The following is a 24,389-nucleotide window of genomic DNA, read 5'->3' on the forward strand; positions in this document are numbered from 1 at the left end:
CTAGCCGTTGATGACACATGACATCCCAGACAGACCATGGATAAAGCTGGGGATAGGCTTCTTCACTATAGCAGGAACTTGTCACTATAGCCTACTATTCTGACTAATCTAAGCTAGACCAGCTGACTGTAACAACCGGAAGGAACAATAGTAGAATGCCTGAGAGCGCACTTCAGTCATTATAGCATTCCAGACATTGTGATGATAATGACCCTCATTTTACGAGTGAAGAATTGAACTGCTTCACCTAGGATTGGGAAATTTAATAATACGCCTCATCTCTGCATTGTCTTCAGTCGAATGGAAAGGCTGAGGCTGCAGTGAAAATCGCCAAATGAATCATTAAGAAATCAAACAAATCTAGCAATCCTCAAGTGGAAAAAAACACCGACTGAATGCATAGAAAGTAGTCTAGTCCAAAGACTAATGTCACACTGCACCCAAATTGCTCTTCCAATAGCAAAAAGCTACTGAAGCCAGAAGAAATAACAGGTGTGAGTGAAAAAAATCAAGGTGAAACGACAGCCAAATTTCATTTTGATAAACTGCCAAACCATTGCCGGAGCTGAACATTGGAGGGAACAAACCTTCAATGCTCTAAACAGAAGTCAGCCCATATGGAAACTTAGGATGTGCATAGAGAAATTATGGAAGTGAACAACCAAATGTACCGGTGCAACCACAGACAAATACGAACAACTAGCAAAGCTGTTTCTTCACCACAGCCAGTTGATCAGGGAGAAGGGATCTCACCAGTTGTACCAAGTACAGAACGACCATTACTCCCAGAGATCTAATTGTCCCCAACAATGGAAATGGAATAACAACAAGAGCCACGGGAACAATACTCTCCAGACAACATTACCCAGATGGACAGCCAATAAAAACGTGCACACATGCAATTAAAAGACCTGCATAATATAAAGACTATGTGTTCAATGCAGGCGCAGAGTCTGACTAGTAGAACAAACAGTTATTAATGCATGAAAACAATGGGTGTATAGTGGGTAACTTGGATGACTCACAGGGCCCGCTCGCTGATGCATAAAATGATGCAGGGAAACGTCAGGCGTGTGTCCCGACGTCACCCCACGTCATTTAGATTTTTGGTTCAGCGGGCGCATAGTCGAATTGACTGCACGCCCACCGAACTGTCAACGGCCTATTAAGGCCATTAAAAAAATAATTAATCTGAATAAATCGCCAAAGGAATCATCAAGAAATCAAACAAATCTAGCAATCCTCAAGTGGAGAAAAACACCAACTGAAGGCATAGAAAGTAGTCGAGTCCAAAGACTAATGTCACACTGCACCCAAATTGCTCTTCCAATAGCAAAAAGCTACTGAAGCCAGAAGAAATAACAGGTGTGAGTGAAAAAAATCAAGGTGAAACGACAGCCAAATTTCATTTTGATAAGACTGCCAAACCATTGCCGGAGCTGAACATTGGAGGGAACAAACCTTCAATGCTCTAAACAGAAGTCAGCCCATATGGAAACTTGGGATGTGCGTAGAGAAACCTTAGGTTGGCGGGCAGCCGAGGAGCCCAGGCAGGCCTCAGAAAAAGCATTAAACCTCATCCACGGGTGGGATGAGGTTTTATGAGGGTATTTAAATTTTTATTAAAGGTTTCAATATAAGTTATGGACATGTCCCAACTCATGTGACAGTGTCACATGAGGGGATATGGCAGAGAAATTTTTTAAAATACCTTAATTTAAAGTTTCAAATCAGTGACAATCTCCCTGAGGCAGCAGGAAAGAGTGTGCTCCCGGCTGAGGGAACCCCCAACCCCCCTGCCCGCACACCCCATGGCGGATGTCACACTGGGCGGGTCTTAATTGGCCCGCCCATGCAAAATGGCGACGCCCCCCTGTCCAATGGCACCAATTGGAAGGTCATCCGCTCGCAGCCGCTCCCACAGTCCCCACCACCGACCCCCCACCAATGGGTGGAAAATGGTGCCCACAGTAATACTGTGGTGATGTAGTGATGCATACAAAGGTGTCTCTGTTCATTAGGAAAAGGGGGGTGTTTGTGTCTTTTGTTTGTTATGTTTTTTTGAAAAGCAAAAGTACTACTTGTCCTATCTGGCTTGCCATAGTCATGTGACCTCTGCCATGATACGCACACTCTGTAGGCAGACATCAGTTCAGTAAAGGCAGACACTGAGAAAGCACTGCAGCCTTTGAACTTGAAACACTTTGATTCTCTCCACAGGTGCTGCCTGACCTGCTGAATTTTCCAGCATTTTTGTTTTGAATATATGGTATTCAATGTTGTAGCCACGCTAGGTTGACATCACATTTCCAGGTATCATCACCATTACAGATTCTAACTTTTATTCCAGATTTATTCACTTTTTTTAAAAACTGAATTCAAATTCACAAATTGTCATGATGGGATTTGAATTTGCACTTCAGGATTATCAGTCTAGCTCTTTGGAATTCTAGTTCCATAACCTACACACTACAGGATTACACCCTATTTATGTCCGACATGCATGGCGGCATTTGCAGGTGTAGGAAGCTCTTTCCTGAGACAGAGATGCTTCATGGACTGCTATTCTTAACCAGTACACCTGCACAGCACCAGTTCAAAAACATGCCTGTTTAGAATGGACATCCAGGGCTACTAGGGGTTTAACTGTGGGTGGATGTTCATTTAACCAGCATGGTAAGAAGATTAATTGAACTATTTTTGATCACTTCTTTTCTCTTAGTTTTCTATCCATCACTGAACCATTGTGCTAATTGCTCTGCTGTTTCATTTTCTTTCTACGTTCGTTATCACAAATAGGATGCCTGATAGGAATCTCTCATCTCATCTTTTTGGAGGATAAAGTGTAGGATGAACAGGGGGAGACCTGACTAACCAGGACCAAAAGCTTTCTTCCGCTATGTAGGTGCCCTCACTCCCATATCTAGAGATAGAGGGGTTGAGTGTCTTACTCTCATAGCAGAGCTTTGACAATGGTATAAGGTTATGTGAAATAACTTAATTCTGGATGGCCTTTCAGAAGCAATCCATTACTTGGAGTGGTACTGGTTGACCAATGGTTAGCACAACCTGACTGGCTTTATCTGTCAAGTTAATATTTTCTGTCCCAGGAATGTATTCTAATATTTTCTGTTAATTTGACTGTTAAGGGATTATTGATAGGTCTTTGGCACAAGGGCAGATGTAAAAAGAAGGCACACGAGAAGCTCCCAGTACTAACTTCCACAGAAGCTCAGAGGGCCACAGTGTAACTAATTGTAAGCTACAGCATATGATGGAAGTCTGCAAGTTGGGGTCAAAATAAAATTACTGGTGGGAGCTAGTTTACATGTTTATACATATTTATAGTGGATCATGATGAAGGAAGGCATCCCAGGGATATTATCAGGTACCTAAGCCATAACAGTCACACCTGCTTTAGTATGTAGAATTTTTGTGGGGATTCCCGTTTTCCTGTCATAACTTCAGCGGAAGATTGATGGACACCATTGAAAAATAATGTAAATGGATATTTATGTAGTTTCCCTGGTGTTACAAACAATCTTCCACCATAATTGTGATGGACAATTGGGAGAACCCTGTGGAAATTGCTGACATATGGCATCAGCTATACTTGCAGCCCTAGATGACCAAACAAGACAACTTAACACAGTAGTTTCTGCACTTTGTCAGCCATGGAAAAGGGGTCAGGTCTTGCAGCACTTTGGTACATGACAGCAAAAAGCATTTCATATAACCTCATTAGATTTCATTTTCCATCTCATTTTTTGCCAGGCATTTCATTTCTTTCCTTCCCCCATTCAGTCATGTCAAAGACTGCTAACTGATCTACGTTTATTTGATTCTTTCTGAAGGCACTAAGAAGTTTTGCACTCCTATGTGACCACTTGCCATTAAGTCAATGTGTCCCTTAAAATTTCAACTGCAGTATGATTTTATCCTCCATCCATTTCACTAGTTCAGTGCACAAGCCCAAAGTTATTCAGGGACCTCTTAATGAGTTGACCTACAAATTGCAGAAAACCAGAAAATATTTTCTATGATTGTGTTAATTTTTAAATATGATATGCATCAGAATGGACAAAAATAATTGCCACTTACCACCCCAAATAAGTGGCATATGGGAGGAAAACAAATGAACTGGAAAAGCACATTTTTGCTTTAGGCCTTAATGGTTTTTTTCCCAGCAGACACAGAAGTGAAGTGTTGTATGGTCTGTCCGCAGAAGTCAGATTAAGTATAATTTATTCATAAATCCATCTGATGTATGAAAGTGAATGAGCTAGGAGTCAATGACCTTAGCTCACTATGGGATTTTTATATTTTTCTGGTTGTTGTGTGGAACGAATGAAAGGGAAAATGAATAAATCTCAAAATGATCCTGAGCAGCAGAATGTCTCTTTTATTCTTGCAGCATGAATCGCACTGTCATAGAAATCTGATCACTGGGAGTGGGGGAAGGGAAAGCAGTCCTCCTCTTGCAGCAAGTGTAGTTTGTCTGCTTTATCTGTATAGTGCAGGTCAATTGGCCGTCCTGGTTTAGATTAAAACACATGCAGTGCTGAATGAATTTATGTTACTGAATGGCAAAAAAGAAATTTCTGAATGAAATCATCAAGCAGCTTTTTGGATGAATGACCAACGTACAAATCTCAAGCAGGTAAACTGACATTTTTTTGTTTGATGCAAACAGATCTGTGAAATACTGTAATGAAAGCTTTTTGCACAAGCCAACACAAAGATTTGACTGTAATACTTTTCCCATATGAAAGCTACACAGAGAATCCTGTGTTTCCAGTCACCAAGCCAAAGAAAACAAGCCTGAAATCCATCAGTCATGACACAAAAAGATTACGTGGTGCGAGGCTGCAGTGTAGGAATCTGTAATTGAAAATGATTTTGTATGCCATCTAAAATAATTTTTCTGTTTTAATGACAGTATACGTATTTATTAATTATCTTTTGTGGGCAGACCTAGAATATTCTAATGAATTTTCTGTATAAAAAAAGCTAGGTAACCTTGAATGCATTCTTACAACAAACTACAAGAATATGCAATGAAAAGCAACTGAGCACAGGTAGAGCACCCTCTACATTACCCCAGCAATATGCCCTAAAGGAGATCTATAGGAAGTATTTTATAATTCTAAATGTAAGAAAGAATAACATCTAAAATCCTTATCAGGGTCGCTCATATTTTATTTTGTATTTTGCACTTTATCAAAGCAGTCAATTTGTGTAGAATTCTGCTCAGCGACCTCACACGGTTTTGCGTTAGTGACATGATAAATATGGGGGTGGGGGTGGTGGGGAGGGTGTAGCACGGACAAGAGAAGGGTTGGAATAGAGACAGATGGGCAACATTAAAGAGGATTTTACAAGAACAACACCTGCTTATAGAACCCTTCAGACCAACACTTTTAAGACATGAACAGAGGAAGGAAACTCAAGTTTCCTTCAAACAGTCAAAATAACCTAATAATTCTTAGGATTATGTGGGAATAGTAATTCAATTACATACCCAGCTTTTATATGATGCACTTAGACAAGTCATAAAAACATTATAAACTAAGAAAAGGGCAGCTTGGAAACTAAATTTGTCTCTTCAGTGCCTTTGATCTTTCTACCCAGTGTTCAGCTCTGTTTTGAAAGCCCTTGTTGACCTGGTCTCTAATGCTGCCTGGCAAACTATTTTACATACTTACTTACCACCTTCTGTATAAAGTCACTTTTCCCAGTTGATTTATATCAAAATTGTGGTTTGCAAAATTAACTTTATGTTCTATTATTCTACTAGTCCATTCATTCATTAAATTAATATTACTGGCTTATACACAATACAAACCGTTTAAAACTTGACTTTACAAAATCAAGCTGCTGAAGTATAGCCACCCCTACCAGAACATAAAATATTTCAAATGCAGTTCCCCACAATTTTCTTCCGTTAATGGGCAGAAAATCATGATATCCATGACCCAAATTCCCAATATGTGTTCCTGGCAGGAGAGGCTTCTTAAGAGTGTGATCTCATAAAAGCCTTTTACTAGTTTACATAGATCAGTGAGATCATCTAAGGCCTTTCAGGTGCATGCCTACAGTAACTTCAGAGGGTTTGCACCAAAGAAACTGCTAGTTAGGCCAGAACCCAAATATGCCAGGTCCTGGCCTAATATTGGGGATTTCATAGGACAAGGTAAGGGATGCTTCTGCCTTCCCTTTACCAGGTCAGACACAAAAGAATAGCAAGGTTGTGTGGTGTCGGGGATGTTGGGACTTGGGCTTCCAATGGCAAGAGCTTCCTTTTGCCCTATAATCTGTGTCAGTGTGCATAAATGGGAATGTGGACCCGCCCCTAAAAAAGGAACTCTTTAAAAAAAAGCTATTTAAATGAAGCACCCTTACAATGGGAACCGTGAGGGGAGCTTTCCTTCCAGTATGAGTTGCCATCTCCCACAGTTGGCCATTCTTCAGTGGCCTCTCACTTGTGTGTTATAGATACTTGGGGATGGATTTTCTCCCTGAATGAACTTTAAGCAGCTGGTTGCAAATATGTCAGTTGCTTGGTCACAGTCACCCCAGTGAGAAGCAGTGTTCATTTTGAGCACTGGGTCTCGTTTTCATTGATACAGCAGACTGTAGCTGGAGATTGAAGCCTGAAAGTTTAACCCTTAACCTCTGCAGGAAAATATTCCAGTATTATGGCTACTTACTTGGTAAGGCATCACACTGTTGATATTCTGACAGGCACTGACACATATCTGGCATCAACGTGTCCCAAAATGGCCACCTTGTGAAGCATGCAGGGCCTCACCAAATTTACTCTTATCTTTATATGAGGATGTATGTAGTTGAGATAAATACTTGGGGGAAGATGTAAAGGAATAATATCAGGGGCAACTTTTTTTTATTCTTTCATGGGATATGGGTGTTGCCCATCAACTAAGTTGCTTACTAGGCCATTTCAGAGGGTAGTTAAGAGTCAACACATTGCTGTGGGTCTAGAATCACATATAAGCCAAACCAGATAAGGATGGCAGATTTCCTTTTCTATAGGGCAGCTTTATACTCCAGATTTATTAACTGAATTCAAATTCCACCAGCTGCTACGGTGGGATTTGAACTCATTAGCCTGGGTCTCTGGATTACTGGTCCAGTGACATTACCACTACGCCATCATCTGCCCTGGAATGGTGGGATTGGAACTAATTTCCAGAGCACTGGCCTGGGCCCTATGGATTATAAGCTCAGTGGCAATACCACTATGGCCCCATCTCCGTGATACTGATGTAACTATGATTCAATGTCACATGACTAAGATGTTGCAAACTGATGAAAAGCAGAAGTACAGTCTCGTGTAGAGCACTGGGATATACATAGATCTGTAAATAAATAAGAACAGTTTTTAATGAACAACAGTCTATGGTAGCATTCTTCGGGTAACAGGCAAACTATAAAGAAATTCCATCTAGACCCTGAACTCAAGATAAAACATGGTGGCAGCAGGCAGGGAGTAAAGACCCAGAAAAACTCCAAGAGAAGATTGCAGACCTGAAAGACCTACAAATCATTGGAAAAAAGACCAGAAGGAAAAGGATTGAAGGCTCAGCTGAGCATCGTGGGCGCTGCAGATGCAAGTAGACGCACAGACCCAGAGTCCTGACTGCAGTGAGTGCAGATGAAACCTACAAGTCAAACTACTGAAGCACAACAGATCCAAAGCTTTGGGTTAAGCACCGAGTCTACATTGCCACTCCCAAAACTGTTCCAAAGTGCTGAAGGCTCGCAACAGGCTTAATGCTGGAACAATTGGAGGTAGAAATTCTCCAGATACAGAACAGCTTCAGGTTTGCATAAGAAGGACTAGAAGGGTCAGGTCAGTACTTTACTCTATGCAGTAAGGGCCATAGTAGACAATGTTATTGCATCGATGAGGCTTTGTGCTCATTTAAGGAAGTCCTCTAAGCATTACATTCGTACTTTAGTGTTCAAAACAATTTGATCATTGAACAAGTGAAAATTTAATAAAAGGAGGCAAAAACTGGTTGAATCCAGGGACTCATTTATAAATTACCTGTACAGACTTGCAGAGAATTGTGACTATGGGATCCTCCGAAATGAAGTAATATGCAATTGTGTAGTAACTGGGGTTTTAGATGAAACCCTATCAGATCTTTTGCAATGATGGAAGATTTAACTCTCACAAAGGCAGGACAAATAGCATGACAGACCAAAGTTAGGCAGCAAAACAGAATGGTTGTTTGTGGGGAAAGTGATGTCCCTTGGGAAAAAAAGCATGAAGTCATTTACTATGATGGACAAAAAAGAGTAAGTGCAGTGAAGCAAACTCCCACAATATTGGGAAAAAGCATGCCAACTGCCATCTTGAGATGCTGTCATTGTGGCAGGAAAACCCTGCACAAGCAGAAAGAAAGCCCAGCAGGGGGAATTGAGTGCCACAACTGCAGTAAGTTAGGACATTTTAAAATAGCCTGCAGATTCAAAGTTCCTATAGCTCATAGGAATGAAGAGATAAACAACAAAATCAAGCAAAATCCAAGAAGTGGAAGAACCACAGAAAAAAAACCTTAGGAGAAGTTAACGAAACAGGAAATAATTATTGGAGCATTAAGTTAGATATTAACGGTCACCCCACAGAATTCAAGCTAGATACTGGTGCAGGTGTTTCATTATTATCTAATGAAGTAAAATGGCTTAAAAATATCACATTACAGCCATCGTCCATCCAGTTACAAGGTCCAGGAGTGACTAAACTAAAAGTAATATGCCAACCCTTGGCAAGATAAAGGCACAAAGATGAAGAAATTGTGGAACCCTTGTATGTGAAAAAGAACCAGGAGCCATCATGACTGAGCAGAAAAGCATGTTCACAGCTGAGACTCATTTACAAGGTTGATGATATTGCTGACGAACAGTTCAGTAATGTATTCAGAAATAAATTTCCATCCCTATTTTCAGGCAAAAGAAAGCTGAAAACAGAATATCACATAACCCTAAGGGTGGATGTTAAGCTTGTATACACTTCACAATGAGGAAGGTCCCTCACCCATTCTTGGACAAAGTCAAAAGCAAGATTAAACACACGTCACAACAAGGAGTTATTTCTCCAGTAACCATAGTGGCAAAGTTGTGTTCTGGAAAGATCAGAGTACCAAAGCTTAATGGTTCTATTCAGATCTGTGTGGACTTGACTCAATTAAACACATCAGTGGAGCACGAGATCCAATTAATGGTATTAATGGGTGAAAGTCTCGCCAAGTTAGCCAAAAGCACCCTCTTCACAAAATTGGATGCTAACAGCAGCTTCTGGCAGTTGCCTCTGGACAAAGAATCCAGATTGGTAACTACTTCTATCACCCCATTTAGTCATTATTGCATTAGTAAGTTACTATTTGGAATTGCTGCTACACCTGAAATATTCCGAAGAATGATGTCTCAGACCCTGGAAAGAATGGAAGGAATAATAGGCCATATGGGCAACATTCTCGTACACAGTTCATCAAGGAAAGAACATGACCACTGAGTGAGAACAATCCTCAAAGTCCTACAAGAAGCAGGCTTGACATTAAGCAACAAATGTGAATTTGTGGAGTCTATGATAAAATTCTTACAGCACCTTGTGCAAGGTACAGGAATTACAGCGGACCTCCAGAAAACCAAGGTCATTAGCCTCAAAACATCACAGAATTATGAAGATTCCTTAGGATGGTCTATCAGTTGGCAAGTTCTTACCAAACATGGCAAAAATAAACAGGCTGTTACGAAATAAGATTAGGAGTGGACCATAATGCTCATCGAAGCTCCTTTGCCATTCAATACGATCATGGCTGATCTTGCATTTCAACTCCATTTTCCTACCTGCTCCCCTTCCCTTAATTCCCTGAGGGGCCAAAAATCTGCCCATCCCAGCCTTAAATGTACTTAATGGTGGAGCATCCACAACCCTCTGGAGTTGAAAACTCCAAAGATTCACAACCGTTTGAGAGAAGTATTTTCTCCTCAGCCAGTCCTAAATGATCAGCCCCTTATCCTGAGACTGTGCCCCTGTATTTTAAATTCCCCTACCAATGGAAACAATCTTTCAGCATCTACCCTATCAAGACCCTTCAGAATTTTGTAGCTTTCAATGAGATTGCCTCTCATTCTTTCAAACTCCAGAGAATATAAGTCCAATTTATGCTGCCTATCATCTTAGGACAACCCCCCTCATCCCAGGCACCAATTTAGTGAACCTGCGCTGTACTGCCTCCAATGCAAGTATATCCTTTCTTAAATGTGGAGACCAAAATTGCACACACTATTCCAGATGCAGTCTCACCAAAACCCTGTACAACTGTAGCAAAACCTCTTTATTCTTGTACTCCAACCTCCTTGCAATAAAGGCCAACATGCCATTTGCCTTCCTATTTGCTTGCTGCACCAGCATGTTAACACTCTGTATTCCTTGTACCAGCACAGCCAAATCTCTTTGATAATCATCACTTCCCAGTGTTACACCTTTTAAAAAATATTCTACTTTTTTATTCTTATGACCAAAGTGAATGACTTCACATTTCCCTATATTAAATTTCATCTGCCATCTTGTTGCCCACCCACCGATCCTGTCTATGGGCAGAATCATCCCAGATTTCCACTGAGTGTGGTAGAATGTTTCACCTGCCAGCTGCAATGGTGGCTCTTCACACAGTATCGTCCCCATCCACCTCATTTATCATACATTCCTGGGAAACAGGCCAGATCACTGGCGGGCGGCCTCTCATTCACCCATCACGTCATCACCTCGCCTCTTCCTCACGCCGAGTGCCATATTTAGAGTGCAACCATGCGCACACCTTTCAGTGTTTCCAGCCCAGGACTGCTGCACAGAAGACATGTCCCTGAAAGGCAAGAAGACTGCAGTCCCCAGATTTAGTGACGCATCCATGGAATGCCTTTTGGGTGCCGTGGAAGCCCACCGTGATGTCCTCTACCCCCACTCTGGCCGTAGGGGAGGCAGAAGCATCACCTGGTGAGGCGATGGCATTGGTGATCAGTGCCAATGCCCTGCAAAAGAGGACAACCACCCAGTGCCAAGAGAGGATGAATAGTCGTCTCCATTCTGCCAGGGGACGTCATTCTTCTCACACACTCACAAACCCTTCACACACCCACAATGCCCTCACTCACTGCTGGTTCAAGGGACATCACCATTCATTCTTTCACACACACCTTCATTGTCCTCATCCCCTCCATGGAACCACTCACCACCCACACATGCCAGGCATACTTATCATCTGGCCTGGCAGGCGTCCTGCTTACACTCTCCAAAGCGCTTCTTGGCTGTCCAAAACCTCACCCACCTTTGCCCCACTCTATCTGGCCAATTGGCAGCAGCTTCAGCCACTGGATGCATGCTGTGCTCTTAGCTCAGGCACAGGCACTCTCCTAACTGGCACTGCAAGGCTGCGGTGTTAGCTTGAACCTTAATAAAGACATTGCAAGGGACTGTAAGTGCCTCCACCACTGACTACACCATGGCCCGCTTTCACAAGGAGATTCTATAACTTGCCCAGTCGGCCAATTGCTCTATTGCCCCCTAAAATGCACAATAATTTGTAGTCTGCACCCAAGGGGTGAAAAGTTCTGGAGCATTTGGTGGCACTTTCATCCTTTTGCGTTGCCTAACTAGGCAGAATTGCTTCAGAGGCCCAGCTCCAAGCATGTCAATGGAGCCGCTGCTGAACTGTCTCAGCTGTGGAAGAATGCTCACTTTTGACAAGCTTTTCCAAGTGTGTGGCCACTTCCCTCATCCCCCCTTCTTCCCCATCTGGCATGTGCTTGTGGACTTCCTTCAGTCTGTGCTGCTTTGCCCCCATCCCCCGGCCTGGCCCACACTGGAGCGCTTGTCCCGGCACCACACCAAAAGCCAACCAGGATAAAGCAACTTGCCTGTGACCCCGCCCCAAATGAGCAGCGCCTCTTCCTTAATGCCTGACGAGCGATGCTTGCGAGTGCTATGCACGGTTGCGTGCACTCACCTCCAAGTTCCCTCAGATTTCTGTTCGTCAAGTGCACGATTTTTAAAGGCAGTCGTGAAGCACGCCTTCTTAAGTCATGTTGACATGGGCATGAAATTTACTATGGGGGGATGATTCCAGCGAGCAGAGCTTATAATGAGATGCTATGACGGGAAACGCTGCCCTCCATTGATGGGTGGAGCAGATGATCGCAAACTGGATTCGCAATGGCGTGAAACCGATTTTTGGTCTTTTCACCATATTGTCTGCTCACACCCACCATGATGCCTGCTGCCAATGGTATCAGATGATTCTGCCTAATATCTTAGCAATTCATTTGCTTCACGTTATTGACTGTGAGTTTGGAATTTTGACTCCTGGATTCCTTTCCCAGTATTGTGGGGGAAGTGGTTATGGGTTGTGGAAATTGTGGTGGGAGGTGCTTCCATTGCTTTATCGAAGGTAACTATGCTGTTTACACAATGGTGGAATCGCTCACTCCCAATGGTGGCAAGCGTTGTTGCGGGCATGAGTGGACAATATGGTGAAAAGGCCAAAAATCAATGTGAAAGCAGTGTGGGATCATCCAATGGTGTCTGCCATGGAGGATCACAAATCCCACTGGAGGCCAGCATGAGCCCGATTTGCATCCCACTAAATGGGATGCAGAGTAAGGCCTGACCGGAATCATCCCCAAAGCCTGATTTACTTTTATGCCATCAGGAAAACACGCCAGCCCAGAACACGTCTGGACAAGTGTGATGTGCAGAAGTTGGGACTTACCGTTACGGCCTTGCTCAGGTCGCAGACATCCGTGGAGAAGCTGATGCTGAAGCCCTACTGGACCCTGGAGGAACACATGCATCGCATGCTGGGTGGATCCTCATACATATGGCTCTGTCGCAGAGCAGCTCTCGGAAGGTGGATGGTCTCCATGCAGCAGCTTTGGCTGTGCTGAGGCTTCAGACCTTCATGGACTTTGCCAAGGGCTCACACCACCTTCCTTGGTCCCCGTTCATGCTTTGGGCCTACTTCAGAACTTTATGGGTTTCTCCATGGGCTGGTACAGATAATCAGTGAAGGGTGGGGGAGAGGAAGGTCTGTGTGTGATTGGGAGAAGAAGGTGTGCCAGGGAGGGAGGGGAAAGGTCAGAAGAGGGGGAAATGAAGGTGTCAGGGGGGCATGAGGTGGGGGGGGGGACCAATTTGTTGCAGGGGGAGAGGTTTGAAGGGGGGCATGAAGGTGTCTGAGGGGTTGAGCTTGGGAGGGGGGAGGAGGCAGTATGGGGGGGAGGACGGAGTATTGAGGGAGCAGGGTGTAACAGGGGAGAATGCTGCAATTGGGCAGGTAGGTGTAAGGGAAAGGAAGGTATAAGGATGGGAATTCAGAGGGGAAAGGTGTGTGCGTGGAGGAAGGAGTAAGGGTGAAGGAATGAGTAAGGAAGATGTGGAATGTCCAGGTGAACTTGCAAGGGAGGGGGTCTATGGAGTCAATGTGGGCCTTCTGGGAAGTGAAGTCAGGGTGGGCGTGGCAGGATGTGAGTGTGAGAGGGGGTAGAGGGAGCCAGTCGGGTGGGAGGGAAAGGGTGTGTTGGTACCAGTAGAAGGAGCGGCAAGATGGGGACACAGAGGCAAACATGTGCCCTGGGGATGGGAAGGAGGGGGTCCTGGAGGTCAATGTGGATGGGGGTGGGACTTTTGGGAAGGCAGGGAACACGCACATTCTGGAAATCCTGGAAAGACAAGGTGTTGCAGGTGACGGTAGGGAGATGGAAGGTGAGGGTGTTTGACAGTGATGGGGAAAGGACATGGGGGTGACTGGAGGAGAGGAAAGGACGAGGGAGCTGATCAGAAACTTGACAACTACCATGTTTCTCAAATCGAAAATGACCAGAGCCTCGTGTTGGACGGGCACAGGTGCTGCATGAGACAGTGATCAGTGGGTGAACGGAGATGCAACTCAGCTCAGATGGACACCTGAAAGAGAACCCCAGCAAGCAGCATTAAAAATGCTCAGGACAGTGTGATAGATGAAGGCTCCTTGTGTGTGGGAGAGGGCTTGCAGGAAGCTCTGAAATGCCTTGCCACACATACATTTCTTCCTCCAGAATCACTTGCAGTTGGCTGCATGCAGCTGAACTGCTAGTTGGTGGATGGGGAGGGAGGAGTGGTGGTGAGCGGCAGGTGGGGGGATGGGGGGTGGGGGGGAGGTGGGGGGTGGGTGGGTATGTGTGTGTGTGTGTGGTGGGGGGCAGATACAGGGAGGTGGGGGGGACTAGCGAAGCCTGTCAATGAAGCTGAAAGACAACATTACAGTGAAAGTGAATATATTTTCAGATTATAAAGTGACAAAATGTATTCACTTGTGCAACCACTTGTGATCAGAATTTCTTAACTTTTCCAGGCCTACCACTTCTAGGTGCTGCCATGTCATTTGCATCAGGGATGGAGACAGCCTGTGCAATGGTTGGCCCTGATGACTTTGGCGTATGTCCTCTAGAGAGCTGAGGCCTTGAGTGCCCCAGCTTGCTTTGACTGTCCTCCTGTGAGCCAGCTGCTGCCTCTGTGGTGACAGAGGGTAAGGTTGAGGGGGTCACGGGCAAAGAGGGAGCAAACAGCCTCTGAGATTCCTGAGTGGATGACCCAGGACTGTCCAGCTCCCACTCCTCCTCCCTTCGGATGACCGAGGGCCCCAGACTGACTCCTTGAAGGAAGGAGCACCTAGGGGGATATTGAGGTGCCTCATTTCCCTCTCGTGTTGCCATTGCAGGAACTCGCCCATGGCTATTGTAATAGAGTGCAGGTCTGCGTGCATCGCCACATTCTGCTGGACCAAGGTCTCCAATGGCGTTCGCCATCCTTCCCATGGAGACCTCCATGTGTGCACATGTGAGCTCCACTTCATCAGAGAGCAGGTAGGTGCACTACTCCGACTTGTGTGCCAGTCTGTTGAGGGGGCTTCCAACAGCTGTGCATGATGCTGCCCCGACTTCTGAAGACTCTCCACGATGAGTTGGAAGGCCGAATCCAGAGCTCGTCATCTGACTCAGACCTCATAGATGCCTCTTCCCCAGCAGTTCTCCAAGTGCTGGGGAGCTCAGCTGAGCCTGCCTCCTCCTGCTGCAGACACTTATCGTGCGGTGACCACCAGATTGTAAACCCACGCCTGCTCTAGATCTAGGTCTCACTGAAATGTGTCTCTGCGCTGGTGCAGGGTGTGGGTAAGCGCTGTGATGGGTTTTCCAGGCTGCTTATTTCCAGCCCTTTAATGGAGAAGGTGTCCTCTTTGCTGGAGGTGAGGACGTGGATGGAGCTGAGGGACTGGCTGGCTGAGGGTGTTGGTTGCTTGGCAGTGCTCCCTGTGAACCAAAGTAGAGATAACCAGTGCATATCAGCAGAGTCAAAAGCAGGAGAGACAGCACTCACAGTTGGGTTGAGAGAGGGATGATGTGGTGCAAGATCCTCAGGTGGATGTTCTCCATCGATCTCACTGCCGCCACAGGCACAGTCCACGCCCCCACCAGTCAGCACGATGGCACGCTCCTCAGAGTGAGTGAGGGGCCTATTGTGGGCCACTCCACCCTCAAACTGGGACTTCTCCCTGCTGCTTGAGCCAGCTTCTCCTGCATGAAAACAGATGAAGAGAGTGTGAGCAGGGTGCATGGCACTGCGTGGAATAGTTGTGTGGTGAGTGGAGCCATGGACGGGATGAGACGTGAGCTCCAGAGGATATGAGCCTGATGCAGATGTGAGGGTATGTGTGAGAGTTGGTGATGTTGTCTCTTCAGGTGTGAGATCCCTCTGGATGTGTGATGGGTTTGGGAGTGTGTGTTGAGAGTGATGAAGGCCGTGGTAGCTCAGTCATTGAGTGTGTTTAAGGTAGAGATTAATAGATTTCTGATTAACAGTAACATAAAGGGTTATGGGGATAGTGTGGGTAAAAGGTGTTGAAGTGTTCAGTCAGCCATGATCGTATTGAATGGTGGAGCAGGCTCGATGAGCTGAATGGTCTTCTCCTGTTCCTATGTTCCTATGAGGTGGTTGACTTACCCTGGTGGAACTGATGAGGTCATTCATCCTCTTCCTGCACTGAATGGCTGACCTCCTCTGTGCTCCATCGGTGCTGACCACTTCTGCCACTGCCTCCCAGGCCAGATTGGTGACCCTGGCAGACCTCCTGAGGACATCATGGTGGCCTTCCACTGTACCCAGCAGGCACCCCACAGAGACATCACTAAATTTAGGGGCTGCCGTCACCTTTGCTTTCGAGGCCATCTCTTGCCTGGAGCAGTCCTGGTCTGTAGTCAAGTAGGCTACACTCTGGTGCACTTTAAACGTTGGCGCCTGGAGTGAGGAAGCACTGAGGTCACAGTGTGGTGGACAAATCCGAGCCTGCCCACCAGCAATCCGGCGTGTTTCCCATGCATGCATTATTAATGAGGTGGGATGCGCTGGGAAGGGGGTGATACAGTGCAAAAATCCACCATTGTGGCCAGCGATTCAAATAGTCTTTTTTCACGCCTGCCACTGCACTTAGTGCAAATCTGGGATGATTCCACCCAATATCTGTTCATTAAACATGTTTACAAGCTGTGTGCAGCAACTTTAGGAATAAGCAAAAGGTAAAGGCTGCTCCAGTTGCTCCACAGCATAAAACACATTGCATACACTAGCTCTAATGCACAGAGGATATTCAGCCCCCAAGTGGTTGTATGGAGAGTAAGCACTGTTTTATGATTAATGATAGAAAGATGAAACATAGTAGATGGAGCGATTATACTAAAAAAATCCCATAAGAGGCATTGTAGATTTGAGGCATGAACTGAGTTGTATCAGTTTGGGTGCTTTTATATTAACTGACTGTGCAATAAACAAATAAGTAATTGCAGTCTAGCTCCAGAACTATTGATTTTCTTTCCAACATCCATCAATGCACAAAGGTGTAATTTTTAAAATTTTTTGAGCAGTGTAGAAGAAAATGCTAGATCAAGTTTTGTATCCTGTACATGGATACAGGAAGCAATCAACTTGGTTTTCTTCTATATTTTTCACATTCAATATGGTGTTAGATTCATAGCCTGATTGAAACAGACGTATTTCATAAAAACATTAAGATCTACATTTAATTAGAAAGCGCACAGCCACGTCCGTTTATTCATTGCTGTTAATCTCTACATATCTTTAATTATGACTTGTCCATGAACAAAAGGTAGGAGTTCAATGAAAGGCAGAAATGAATATCTCAAAGGTGATTAAGATGAATCTTTTGCACGACTATGGCTTTTGTTTACCTAGTCACAGCAGTAATAGAGTAATTCAACACGTACTTTTGTGAATTTGGGGAAATTTGATTCATCAGAATTATGAAATTGATTTTGCAAATTAGCATTCCTGATGCAGAGCTTTAGAAACAGATATTGGGAATTCAGTTCATGTAGGGAAAATAATATTGAATTGATTACCTCCATGCCAAACTCTCAATGGGCAATTCAGTCATGTAAAACTAGGAGCATTAACTTATTAAATAAAGCCTTACTTGTTTAGATTTCCTTATTTTACTCTTGACATCACGAAACATTAGTTAGCATAAATTGTAATTTGCATGCTGTACCTTTTTGTATATATATTAGCAATAACCAACTTTAACATTGCCTCTCATGGGAGGAATAAATTAAACAGAAGAACTTGAATTATTTCTTTCAGTTATACTATTTATTTCCTTCATTGCCGAAAAAGTGAACAATGTGAATTGGACAGGATGAAGGGATACAACTTACGTTTCCCAACACAATGTTTTGCACAGCAGAAATAAGTACTAGACCACCCATCAGGAAGGAGAATTAATCTGATTTGTGGCCTACATGGTTTTCCACACATTAAATGGTTGTGGGTTCAAAACACACTTCCACATTGAAAACATAATCTAGACTGACACTGAAATGTTCCTATTTTTTATATTTACATTGCAATGTTGGAGAGAGCAGTGTGTTCTCCTGGTATCCTGACCTATATTCTTCCCGCAATGAACATCACCAAACTGATTAACTAATTACTCATCCCACTTGTTTTGTGTGACTTTGTTGTGTTGAAACTTTGATGCTGTCTTTCTCTATATGACAGTGAATGTACTCCAAAAATAATTGGTTGTGAAGCACATTTGGATGGTCCTCAGTGTGTGATAAGTTTTTATGTAAATGCAAATAATATTTTCCTTTCTTCTTTCATGCTTCAACTTTCTTGTGCAACTCCATAGAACGAGTCCCACAAATTCCATTCCTTCCTATTCAAATTTAGCCAGAGCATCTGCAATAATGGCTTCTCTTATTTTATGATATTCATATCTTTCAAAATAGAGACATAGAATATAAAAAGCAAGGGTGTTATAGTAAACCTTTAAGGGTGACTGATTGGGCCTTAGAGTACTGTACCCAATTCTGGGAACCATGCTCTAGAAAGGATGTCAAGGAATAGAGAGGTTGTAGAGGAGATTTACTAGAATTATATCAGTGATGAGGGGTCTCTCAGTTAAGTGGATAAACTCCTGAAGGACATATCTGTCAGACTGGGCCTGTGGCAGGTGAGCGTACCAACAAGGGAGGAAAACCTACTAGACCTGGTCCTCACCAATCTAACTGTTGTAGATGCATCTATCAATGACAGTATAACTAAGAGTGATCATCCACAGAGCTGTTAGGGAGTTCCAGGATTTCAAACCAACAGCAGGAAGGGAAAGGTGATAGGGTTTCAAGTCAGGATGGTCTGTGATTTGGAGCAGAACATGCAGATGGTGGTGTTCCCATGTATCTGCTGCCCTTGTGCTTCTTGGTAGAAGAGGTCACGGGTTTAGAAGGTACTGTCATAGGAGCCTTGGTGAGTTGCTACAATGCATCTTGTACATGGTACACACTGCTTACATGGTGCATTGCTGGTGGAGGGAGTGAATGTTCAATGTAGTGGATGCGGTGCCAATCAAGCAGGCTGCTTTGTCCTGGATGGTGTTAAGCTTCTTGAGTGTTTTGAATTTGCACTCATCCAGACAAGTGGAGAGGTTCCATCACTCCCCTGACTTGTGCCTTGTAGATGGTGGACAGGCTTTTGGAAGTCAGAGTTCCGAGTCTTTGACCTGCTCTTGTAATTGCAGTGCTTATATAGCTAGTTCAGTTCAGTTTCTGGTCAATGGTAACCCCCATGTTGATAGAGAGGGGTTCAGCGATAATAAAGCCATTGGATGTCAAAGGGAGATAGTTAGATTCTCTTTTGTTGGAGATGGTCATTACCTGGCACATGTTTTTATTTAATTTGTTCATCAGATGTGGGTATCATTGGCTGGGCCAGTATTTATTGTCTATCTCTATTTGCCCTTGAGAAGGTGGAGGTGAGCCACCTTCTTGAACTGAGCTGCACACCATGTGTCAAAGATGAAAATTTGCCACAAAAAATGGGAAGTAAAATCCTGTTTAACTTATTCAAACCTCACCAATCACCATTTTGAGTTCTTCTGAGATATTTCTGAGAAATGATCCTTGTGCTTGGATGTGATATCAAAGATGTGCACTAATGCATTTCCTGAGAGGTGCCAACTTATTTCAAACATTTTTGAAGTTACAGAGATTGCAGCCACAATGATATGCATTGCCTTATGAATGAATGGAGCATTGACAATTCATTTTACAATACAAGTTTCTATTCAAAATAAATTACAAATGGATGATCCATTCTGTAATCAGACCATGTTTGTTTAGCTTTGTCCTTTTTTCTTTGTTATATCTTGGACGAAATGGACTTAGAATTTGTACTGCACCCCTACAAGATCACTTTTGTTGAGCTTCTTCTTCAGTTCTCACAAACTGATGTGAGAGCGTTGCCAGCATTTGGTTGGCATTTATTTTGAAATAGATGGCAAAAATGGTACCAAAAGGCACAGTGGCCCAGAGCTCTGGATTATAAATGCAAATGCACATTATGAAAAACATTGGAAGGAACTTAACTATTTGAAGAGAAAGTTGACAACTTCCTTGAGACACTAGGAATGTGAATTAAGAAAGTCAAAGTAACAGCAGTTCAGGATATTGTGGACTCATTATCAAACACTGCAGTTGTTAAATGAAACAAAGACCTGAATTTTTGCTCCCGCGTTGAAAGCACAGAGTCGCGAAAATTCCCAACTCCGCAAACCTGACCCGGATGGTCTAATTTTCATTCTTGGGGGGAGGGGGAGGGGAGTGGCAGGTATTAACAGGAGTCAGGCCTGCTGTCCCTGGAAACAGTGCAGAGGCAACCACAGGGGCTGCAGGGTGTGGTGACCGCCTGTCTTAAAGGCCGGCCTCGGTGCTTCGGCACTTTGTCTAGGCTGTAAAAAAAAGGAAAACCCTCTAGTCCTCACCCCTCAGTTGCCCTCACTCCCCCACACACTCCCCATGTCCCATTCATGCCACCTCAGGCTTCCCACCTACCTCAATGCCCCCTCATACCTTCCATGACAACCTATTCCCCTCTACCCACCCCATGCCCTGGCATAACCCCCATGCGAACCTATGCCTCTTTACCCACCCCCATAGCTCTTTATAGCCCTTATACCACCTTAGTGCCATTTCATGCTAACCCATGCCACCCATTCATCACTCTTTGCCCTTACACCTCCATGCTAACTCACCTAGGATCTAGCATGGGCAGACCTCAGGACCCATGCTAAGATGACATAAAATAACATTCTAAGCGCCTATTGATGACTTCACTATTAAAAAAAAATCACTCTGATTGATAAAAACCCATGCACTACATTTAAGTTGCTTCAACTAACTTATCCTTTATAAAAACATGCATTTATATTCATAGCCCCACATCAAAGGCTTTATAAGTATTTGAAGATGTGAATAAACTTTGAACTGAAAGGCACCCCACTGTGATAATGATAGGTTGTGGAATCAGTCATGCCGCACAAATCCTATAATAATAACCCTCAGGCTTATGACAACAGACAGAGTGAAATAATAAGCATTCACTTTTTAAAAATACTACAGTCTTTTTTTTTAATATTTAAAGGCCAGGAGATTTAAATGCTGAGATAGTTTGACAGTTACAAATGGATTTAAATACCTTGACAGCTTAAGTTAAAGCCCACAAGTTGTGTTTTTACCATCCCACTAACAAATATTGGATTTGTTGGGAAGCAACTGCACTTTTACATGCGCAGCTGCCTCCATGAACCATGGATGTGTAGACGGCAACGCAGCACTGTTTCCCCTTCCCCCAACAACCTTGACGAAAATAGTGGTGCCAGGATCGGAGTTGGGACTTCCAGAATCAGGATTCTGATGCCATTTTGCCAGAGATGCTCTCCATATGAACATATGAACATACAAATTAGGAGCAGGAGTAGGTCACTTGGCCCTTCGAGTCTGCTCCAGCGTTCAATACGATCATGGCTGATCTGTCTGTAACCTCAACTCCACATTCCCACCCACAGCCCTTTTCACCCCTTTGCTTATCAAGATTCTGCCCAGATCTGCCTTTTAAAAAATTCAAAGATTCTGCTTCCACTGCCTTTTAAGGAAGAGAGTTCCAAAGGTTCACAACCTTCTAAGAGAAAAGAATTCTCCTCAACTCTGTCCTAAATGGGCAACCCCTTATTTTTAAACAGTGGCTCCTGGTACTAGATTCTCCAACAAGAGGAAACATCCTCTCCACACTGACCCTGTCAAGACCTCTCAGGAGCTTATATGTTTCAATCAAGTCACCTCTTACTCTTCTAAACTCCAGTGGATACAAGCCTAGCATGTCCAACCTTTCCTCATAGGACAAGCCGCCCAATCCAGGTATTATTTAGTGAAGCTTCTCTGAACTGCTTCCTATACCTTTACATCCTTCCTTAAATAAAGAGAACAATACTGTACACAGTACACCAGTTGTACACAGTACTCCAGTTGCTCTGTATAACTGAAGCATAACCTCCCTAGTTATGTATTTAATTCCTCTCTCAATAAATGATAACATCCTATCTGCTCTCCTAATTACTCGCTGTACCTGCATACAAGCCCTTTGTGATTCATGCACTGGGATGCCCAGATCCTCAGCTCTGCAATCTCTCACCATTTAGATACTAAGCTTCTTTTTTATTTTTCCTTCCAAAATGGACAATTTCATTTTTGCCCACATTATATTCCATTTACCAGGTCTTTGCCCTCTCACCTAACCTATCTTTGTAGCCTCCTTATGTCTTCTTCACATTTTATAATCCTACCTATCTTTGCATAATCAGCAAACTTAGTAACCATACCTTTGGTCCCTTCATCCAAGTCATTGATATGAATTTTAAAAAGTTGAGGTCCCTGTGGCACACCACTTGTTACATCTTGCCAACCAGAAAAAAAAAACATTTTTGCCCATTCTCTATTTCCTGTTAGCTATCCAGTCTTCTGTCCATGCCAATATGTTACCACATCCACCAAGAGCTTTTAGTTTTTGCAATAATCTTTGATGTGGCACCTTATCAAATGCCTTCTGGAAATCCAAATACAATACACACACACCGATTCTCCTTTATCTACGGCATATGTTACTTCTTCAAAGAACTCCAAAAAGTTGGTTAAACATGATTTCCCTTTCACAAACCATGTTGACTCTGCCTGATTATCCTGAATTTTTCCAAGTGGCCTGCTATAACATCTTTAATAATAGCTTCTAACATTTTCCCTATGACAGACCTTAAGCTAACTGGCCTGTAGCTTCTTGCTTTCTTCCATCATTGCAAAAGTTCAGGCCTTAGTGTTATTTTGGGCAAAAACACTCTTCAGAAGTAGTAGAGCATTTTTCCCAAACTTTCATTCTCTTAAATTGAGCCAAAGGGCAGGTAGCTCATTGTGTAAAAATATCACATGATATACATGGGGGAATTCCTAGGTTCAGTCTCTGATCAAGGCTTAGTTAGATGTTATCAGCTCAATGAAAGCGGGGGAACTATAATTGTTCTTAAGATCTCAAGACTAAGGAATGAAAAAAGCGGTATTCAGTTTTCTGCTCATATTTCAGTAGTGCTGCTGCTGACAACTGTAAGTGTGGTGGACTTTAGGTGATGGCACCATTAGTCCTCATACACATACCCTCATATGTCCATCTGGCCTCAACATCTCTATAGACTGCCTCCTCAGGCCTCAGCATCTTGAGGCCACTTGCACAGATCAACATGTTCCCCCACACACCCTGGGTTACCCTCATTCCCCAGTACAGCTCTCGTCTTGCAGCCTCTGCTTTTGCCTGAGGCCTCTTCTCCCCCTTCCCCAAGCAAGACCCTGCTCTGCAACCATTGAAAAGCCACCTACATATGGCTGATCTAGTAGGTAGAGACCTACCCGTGGGCCCCCCAAAAAGTCTTGTGGTGCCATCTGTGAAGCCTGGCATTGACGACTGCAAGTGCTGACTGAAACAAGGTAGGCAAACAAACCTTGAAGTCCTGATTGAAGTGCAGCCCGCCAGGTGCACGTTGCTTATGTGGTATTACGAAACATGTGTTTTCCTGCTGATGTTGCGGACGATCTGGAGAGGGGGGTGGTGGGGGCCAACGATTCCAGCAGTGTGGCCTAATAATGATATGCTGATGTATTACAAAAAGGTTCCCGATGTCCGTTGGCGGGAAATGTAGTCCACCATCATTGGGCTGAGTAGAAGATCGTAAACTGGTTTCATGCCGTCGTGAAACCGATTGCGCCATAATGTCCACTCAAACCACCGAGCACAGAAAACCCCAGCCCTTGATAGGGCAGGGGGAGGAAATTCCCAGTCAGAATGGTAAAGTAGCAATCGGCCTCACCACCTGCATTTTAACCACCTAATAATTGACTAAATAACATTCTGTAGACTTATCATTGGTTTCTTTTCCAACAATCTGCAAAGAACCTACACATGGGGCAGAATTTTGCCCTTGGCGTGCGGGCTCGGTGGGAATGGGCAGAGGCAGTCAGAAAGCCGCCGACTGCCACCCGCGGTTGGGCCTGGAAGGCAATTTCATGCTGGCGGGCCAATTAAGGCCTGCCCAATGTGAAAGGCAAGCAGCAGTGCTGAGCGCTGCCTGTGTGGGCAGGGGGGTGGAATGTGAGCGGGTGAGCACGCCTTTCGCGCATGTGCGTGAGTGTGCACTACATACTCTCCCTGAGGCGGAGAGCTGCCTGGCGTTGACAACTGCAAGTGCTGACTGAAACAAGGTAGGCAAACAAACCTTGAAGTCCTGAGTGAAGTGCAGCCCGCCAGGTGCACGTTGCTTACGTGCTATTGCGAAACACGTTGGCGTGTTTTCCTGCTGACATTAGCGGACGATCTGGGGGGGTGGGGGCCAACGATTCCAGCAGTGTGGCCTAATAATAATGTGCTGATGTATTACAAT

General features: G+C 44.1%; 1 protein-coding gene across 2 annotated transcripts in view; it reads left to right on the forward strand.

The window, feature by feature from the left end:
- Nucleotides 1–24,389, forward strand: part of pde4d (phosphodiesterase 4D, cAMP-specific) — a 1,628,454-nt gene that overhangs the window by 240,341 nt on the left and 1,363,724 nt on the right. The window lies entirely within an intron of this gene.

This window comes from Carcharodon carcharias, chromosome 1 (genome assembly GCF_017639515.1).
Source record: "Carcharodon carcharias isolate sCarCar2 chromosome 1, sCarCar2.pri, whole genome shotgun sequence".
NCBI lineage: Eukaryota > Metazoa > Chordata > Chondrichthyes > Lamniformes > Lamnidae > Carcharodon > Carcharodon carcharias.